Consider the following 6,884-nt stretch of genomic DNA (forward strand, 5'->3'; position numbering starts at 1 on the left):
CCCCCTCCGCTCCCTCGGCTGGGCAGGCGTTTGGGTGGTGGGCTATTTGGTGGGCAGCTGTCAGCTCCTGGCAGGGCTCCGCTTCTGGTTGTGGCAGGGCGGCTTCTTGCGGCTGAACTGCTGGGAGTTGAGACGAGCGCTGAAAAAAAGCGGTGTTTCGTGTTCGGAAGCAGTAGGGTGCATCTTTGCTGGAGTCACAGAGAAACGGGGCTGAGAGGGACCTGCGGAGGTCCAGCCCCCTGCCTGAGGCAGGATCATCCCTGTTCAAATTGTCCCGTACAAAGTGAACTCTAGGTAAGGCTGGCGCGGCACAGGTCCAGCTCCCCCACCTGCCGCAGGTAAAGGAGGGGAAGTTGGCAGCCCGTGAAGTGCAGCTCCCCCGCTCGAGACGTGCTGCAGCTCCAACAGACGTGCGCTGGGGCTGGGTGCATCGCCATTGGGCACATACTAATCGGTATGTGGCACAGTGTGCTATCACACATACCCAGCAGTGCTCTCGGGGGGTGTTGCATACAGAGAATGGCCATCCCCTGCTTTCCTGCAGCTTTCCGTACAGCAGCGGTGGCCAGTGTTTTTGCCAGGCGTGTCACAAATTAAGCCCTGCCTTCTTTCCCAACAGCTGCTCTGATCTCTGCCCCCCAAAAGCTTATTTGATAGAGTTTGTGTCCTGAGGCACCGGAATAGAAGTGTGGAGACTGGAGCCTCCCCAGCCATGTGTGGAGTGTGGGCAGGAGGTTGCTCGACCCTGCGCGCCTCCATAGCCCCCCAGCTGCTGTGTATGGCATACGCCCTAGGCTATTCCAGAGTAGCATCCTGCCCCCACTCCACACATGGAGCTCTGACACCAAATGATCGTTTGAAAGTGTCTAAGTTATGTACAAACATACAACACAGGCTGTTTGGGGAATAGGTGTTGATAAGGAGTTTGACTAAATATTGGAGTAGTGGTCAAGAATGAGAATTGACTTGGAATGTCCTGTAGTGATTTTTTTGACATCCAGGGAGATCTGCAGGTCTTGTCCCCTGCCTTTTCCTATACAATAATGGCTCCGTGAACTAGCTCTAGCTACTCAGAGCTGACTCTGGTAGGGGCTCATGTAAACCAAAAGTCTTAGGTTTAGATACTCACCCAGTTCTTTTGGAGTAGGTTTCCCAGTGGATAAGATTTTTATTTTTTTTTTAATGTTCACTTTTGATTTCTGGAGACTTAATTCTAAATCATATCAGATATAGGTAAACTATTTGCAAGAATCCTTAAGAAAATCCTAAATTCTTTGTCCAGTCGTTCTGTTGATGGTTTAAAAAGTCTTTGATACGTGTCCTTTGGGGAAGCGGAGCTTATCAAATACCATCTTTGCCCTAGTAGTTTTTCAAATAGAGCTTTTTAAATTTAAGTTTTTGCTCCAATTTTTAATCTCTGTAAGACTCTCTTACGGTTCCTGATTAAAAACAAATGTGGGACTGCAAAGGAATGAGTTTACACCTCCTGTTTATAGGTGTTAACTGTGTATATGCGCTTGGTAAACATGTTTCAGATGAGGGTTAGCTCACCGGTGAGAGAAAATCAAGGTGATTCTGATAAGATGAGTAAATCATTCCTTGGTATGTACATCTGACCATTTTGGTGGGGGTTTGCTAACCACCACTTGTTACTTGAATTCACAGTTGGGTTTTTGTGAGTCTTCTACCTGTACCGGATGATCACACAGCAGCATTGTAAAGACGGGTTTTTTAATCTCTATTCAAAATAAAATTTTAAAAAACCCAGCCAGTTGGTGAAGTCATAAAAAGATTGTTCCAAATATTGCCCAACTTTAGTGACTTCAGTTTCTATAAGGTAAAGTCTGATGTGTAAAATAAATGTTTGGTCAAGAAACCCCACTATGCCCTAAGGAAAAGCTTTTGTTTTGTTGTCTTCATGTTTTGGGAATCAGAAATAATTCAGAAATAGAGGTCGATCAGTAACGTCTAATGCTTCCATTCCCAGATAATAGTAACACTAACACTAATCCCATATTAGTTTAGTAATGCCACCTAAAATAGTTCCATTGGCCTTTAATTCTAGTCTTCTGTATCTGAACAATATTTTGATAGAAACAATGAGGTGCAAGGTATGAGAAGTGATGGAGGAAATCTAATTCTTAAGTAGAAAGGCTTAGTGCAACCATAGGGTTATAGAAATATTGTACACAGTACAGGCTTCTCTTTATGTTAACAATTTGAGTTACTGCAGTTGTATAGTAAGGTGTTCTGGGATCTTTGCATCTTCATAAATGTTTTGATCTACTTTCTCTAAAATCTCAAAACCAACTCCTGTTGTATTGATGCATTAACTTTTGGGGCGATAATTATAATAAAAAAAAATGTTCTTTGTGAATGCTAGTTTGACCTGGTGGCTCTGACTTGCACTGGTGTTTGTGGATGAGAATTATTCTGAGATTGCATTTATTTTTTATGTTTGAGAAGGGGGGAAACTGATTTTTCTATCCTTTCTGACTGTTTTTTGCTCCTATTCTGGTATGTGTTCCTGGCTGATTTAAGTGGGCATGCAGAAGACAGGGCAGAATGGCACCCTATAAACTAGCACCTTATAAATTATTTTTTTCAGAAAGGCATGAGCTTTAGTAGGCTACCAGATTCTCCTGAAGGGGTCTGTTGTTTTCCCTTAACTAGGAGATCTTACTAAACCAGAAGTACAACAAGTATGGACACTTGAAATGTGGGTAAGAGTGCCAAGTGAGCGTTGTGCAAAGAAAATCTTCAGGAGTAGAGATTAATTAAAAATAGTTTCTTAAATTTCCTTTTTAGTGGCCTAAGATGCAGATTTCTGTTTCTAGAAAGGAACTGTTGTGAAGAGGAAGTTTTGGAAGATTTCAGTGAGCAGTGGGAAGGAGTTTTGAAGGGAATCTTGTTCTTCAGCATGAGAATTGTTGCATCTTGTTTCTCTAGTTACCAAAAGACTAATACTGGCTGACTAAGATATTTGCAGTGGACTAATGCAATAGATATGGAGCAAAACACCAAGTAGGAAAACTTGTTGAAAATAATCTTGTTGAGTAACTCTTGCCTCCTGCTTCTTTGCTTGGGTTACTGCATACCTGGGTGGTTGGGGTGGCACAGGAGCGAAGGCACATGGTTGACAGCCCAGAGGTTGCAAAGTCAAGGCCATATGTGACCTGTCAGATTTCAACAAATCTGCAAATTCTGCTAAATACCTTGTTACAAGGATGTGAAAAAGGAAGGACTGTATTCCTTGTATGTAACTGTAATCAGAATGGTGTTTTGTGCTAGATTTCAAGAAACTGCCTATTGAATCAATGTCTTTCCTGTGTAAACTTGGTGTTGGCTGAAGTATTCATATAATGAAGCAATTTCAGGGTTTTTAGTTTGTTTATCCTTCTTTTTAAAATAAAAGTAAAGTTCATATTTTTTTCATATTAAAGGAAAACATGAAGGAAATGTTCCCTCTTAATCAGAACACAGAATTCTGCACAGATGCTCTGTGGATTGGTTGCGTATTGGTTGATTTTTGTATCCTAAACTTAAAACATGGTAAAGCAGCATCTTGGTTAGTTGTTTTTAGACTAAAACTAGTAGTATTTCTCCTCAGCTAATGACAGCTCAGCAACTTTGCATATGGATCTCTGAGATGTTCATTTTCATCCTGTAAGCTGAACTTGCCATTCCTCTTTGGGGCCAACAGACTTTGTTCCCCTGATACTGGTCTCTGCTCACTTCCCTGTACATTGCATAGCTCTTTTTCCTAAACTCTGGCTCCTCTCACAAAGTGGTAGAAGCCACTTATCCACCACTTGTTCCTGGAGATATATCTGGTCATAATAATAATAATAATAATTTGCCCTATTCTCCTAATTTGTTTAATGAATAGCAGAATTTAAGTTCCAGATGACCTGCTCAGGAAGTATTTATAGTACTAGGCCATCGTATTAAGGTATCCAACAGAAATGGTAACTGTCTCTCTTTTCCCTGACCTAAGCTTTGCATTTGGAAAAGCAAATTAAATAATCAGATATCATCACTGTTAGGCAAGTACATAAACATAATGTATTTTCTTCTATTCACTGAGCAAGCCTTGATGATTATATTCCCTTTTTGCCTACCTACAGCATCCCACCTACAGCTCTTTATTAACATTTATAGAATACGATGTTCTTGGTTATCTCTCGAAGTAGGTATGCTTGAGACTGTAGTGTGTACATATTGACCAAGAGTTCTGTGTTAAGAATAGCAAAGATGTAAATGAGCCCCCATTAACTGCTATCACTGCAATCCAGTGTACGTAACTTTTAAAGGAAAATTGTTTGAGCCAGGAAGTACTAAACGTATTGTACTTTCTTTTTTTTCTTTTTTTTTTGTGCTGTTTTATTGCTCTGTGGGTGAAAGAGCATTTTATGTACAGCCTGTCAGCTATGTTTTACCTGCATCATTTTATTATAGAATTGATTCCTTTGGAGAGAAGCTACATGATGCAATAGGAATGAAAGAAGCTGGTTGCTTTTTGTTTCAACAGTAAAGCTGAATACTTAATTGGTTTTCTTTGTATTGCCAGTAGGATTCCTTTTACTTTTACCACCTTAATTTTCTACTTTTTGTTTCCCCAAATGAATATGTAATTATTATGAAACTGCCTCATATATATATATATATATAATGTATGCATATATACATGTGTGTTTGGGTGTGTATGTGTCTATATCTATGTGCATGCATACGTTCTTCTCATGTTCCTGACAGCAATGCTACATCTGACCACCTATAAGCTTCCAGTTGGAGTGGAGCTGAACTACTGAAGGGATGTTAATCTCAGCTGACTCCCAAGCCAAAACCAAGACCACCCCAACCTCAGTCATCAAGTTCTAGTATGCTGATGATGCTGTAGTCTGTGCTCACTTGGAAGCAGACTGTCAGGCAATCATCGGCATCTTTACCAAGGCATACAAGAAAATGGGACTACACTTAATAGTCAGAAAATTAAGGTCCTCCATCAGCAAGCTCTTAATGAGCTGTCCGCAACTCCAGTAATTCAGATCTAGGGTGAGACTCTGGAGAACATGTATTTCCTGTACCTCGGAAGCCATCTCTCACAGAAGGCTGACATCAGTGATGAAAATCAGCATCCCCTCAAACGTGCAAGTGCAGCCTTTAGACGCCTGAGGAAACAGGTGTCCAGAGATCACAACATCAGATCTGAAACCAAGTTCGTGGTTTATCAAGTGGTTGTGATCTCCACCTGTCTATACGGAGCTGAGACCTAGATAACATACAAGAGACATTTCATGAAGAAGTACTATGTGCTGCCTGCAGAACATCCTTCAAATCCAGTGGGAATAGAGATGCACTAACATTAACGTCCTTTTGCAAGCAAAGACCACGAACATCAAGGTGATGATCATCTGACATCAACTTTGCTGGCCCGACTACGTCATCTGGATGCCCGACTCAAGACTCCTAAAGCAAATTTTATTCTCCCAGCTCAGTCGAGGCACGTGCTCAAGAGAAGAGCAGAGAAAGTGGTTCAAGGACATCCTCAAGGCCAACTCAAAAAAAATGCAACATCAACTCGTGGGAGGCTATTGCCCAGGACTGCCCCAAATGTAGGAAGAGTCTGCTGCAAGGATCTTAGTACTTTGAAACCTTACAATGGCAACAGGAAAAGCATGAGTGGCGAAAGCAGTGCATCACAGACCGAATCAAGAATCCAGAGCCAACCACCCCACACAGAAACACATGCCTGAGCGGCAGCAGAGTCTGCCAATCCTGGATCAGCTTCATCAGCCATCTTTGGACCCACAGATAAGACGTTCATGAAAGACAATCGTCCTCAACTGTGAAGGATTGGCAAAGAAAAAGATGTGTGTGTGTGTGTATAATATGTTATACAAAAAGGATATGCAAGAGACTGAGAATGTGTGTTATATCCACACACATATACAAACACTCTCTAATATACAAGAGAGAAAAAATACCCATTGGTATTTAGTTTTACATACAGTCTTTTTTTTGTGCACCTTATTGCTAACTGGAAAGATATATTATGGCATAAGAAACCATTCATACTATTTGGAGAAAAAAGAGCTGTATTAACAGTCACACTGACTGACATGAATTTGTTATAGTGCAAGTCCAGATGAGATCTAAAGCAGATGTCATAATCAGATAGAACAGTTATTCCTTGGTGCTTATAACAAGCATAATGATACAATGAGCTCTTTGCAAACAGTAATAGAAGTTCATGATGGTCATAGTATGTGTGTCAGTTTCTTGCACTTCTGGAGTAGGGGGTAAGTGACTTGACAACAAGGATACAGGTTAATATTCACAGGATAGGGGTCTGACTTTTTTCAACTGCTCATCTTATAGTTTTATAGTTTCATAGTAGCTAGGGTCAGGAGGGACCTGAACAGATCATCTAGCCTGACCCCCTGCTACAGGCAGGAATGAATGCTGGGTTCACAAGACCCCAGACAGGTGATCATCCAACCTTCTCTTGAATTTGCCCAAGGTAGGGGTGAGGACCACTTCCCTGGGAAGTTGGTTCCAGATTTTGGCCACCCTAACTGTAAAATATTGCCTTCTGATCTCCAACCTAAACCTATTCGCCATCAGCTTATGACCATTGTTCCTTGTCACCCCAGGTGGTGCTGGGGAGAAAAGGGCTCTGCCTATTTGCTGTTGATCCCCCCTGATGAGCTTGTAGGCAGCCACCAGGTCCCCCCTCAGCCTCCTCTTGCTGAGGCTGATCACGTTCAGGTCCTTCAGTCTCTCCTCGTAGGGCCTGTCTCGCTGCCCTCTCACCAAGCGAGTGGCCCTCCTCTGCACCCTCTCCAGGCTGGCCACATCCCTTTTGAAGTGCAGCGCCCAGT

Source organism: Alligator sinensis, unplaced genomic scaffold (assembly GCF_000455745.1).
Source record: "Alligator sinensis unplaced genomic scaffold, ASM45574v1 scaffold289_1, whole genome shotgun sequence".
NCBI classification, from domain to species: Eukaryota; Metazoa; Chordata; order Crocodylia; family Alligatoridae; genus Alligator; species Alligator sinensis.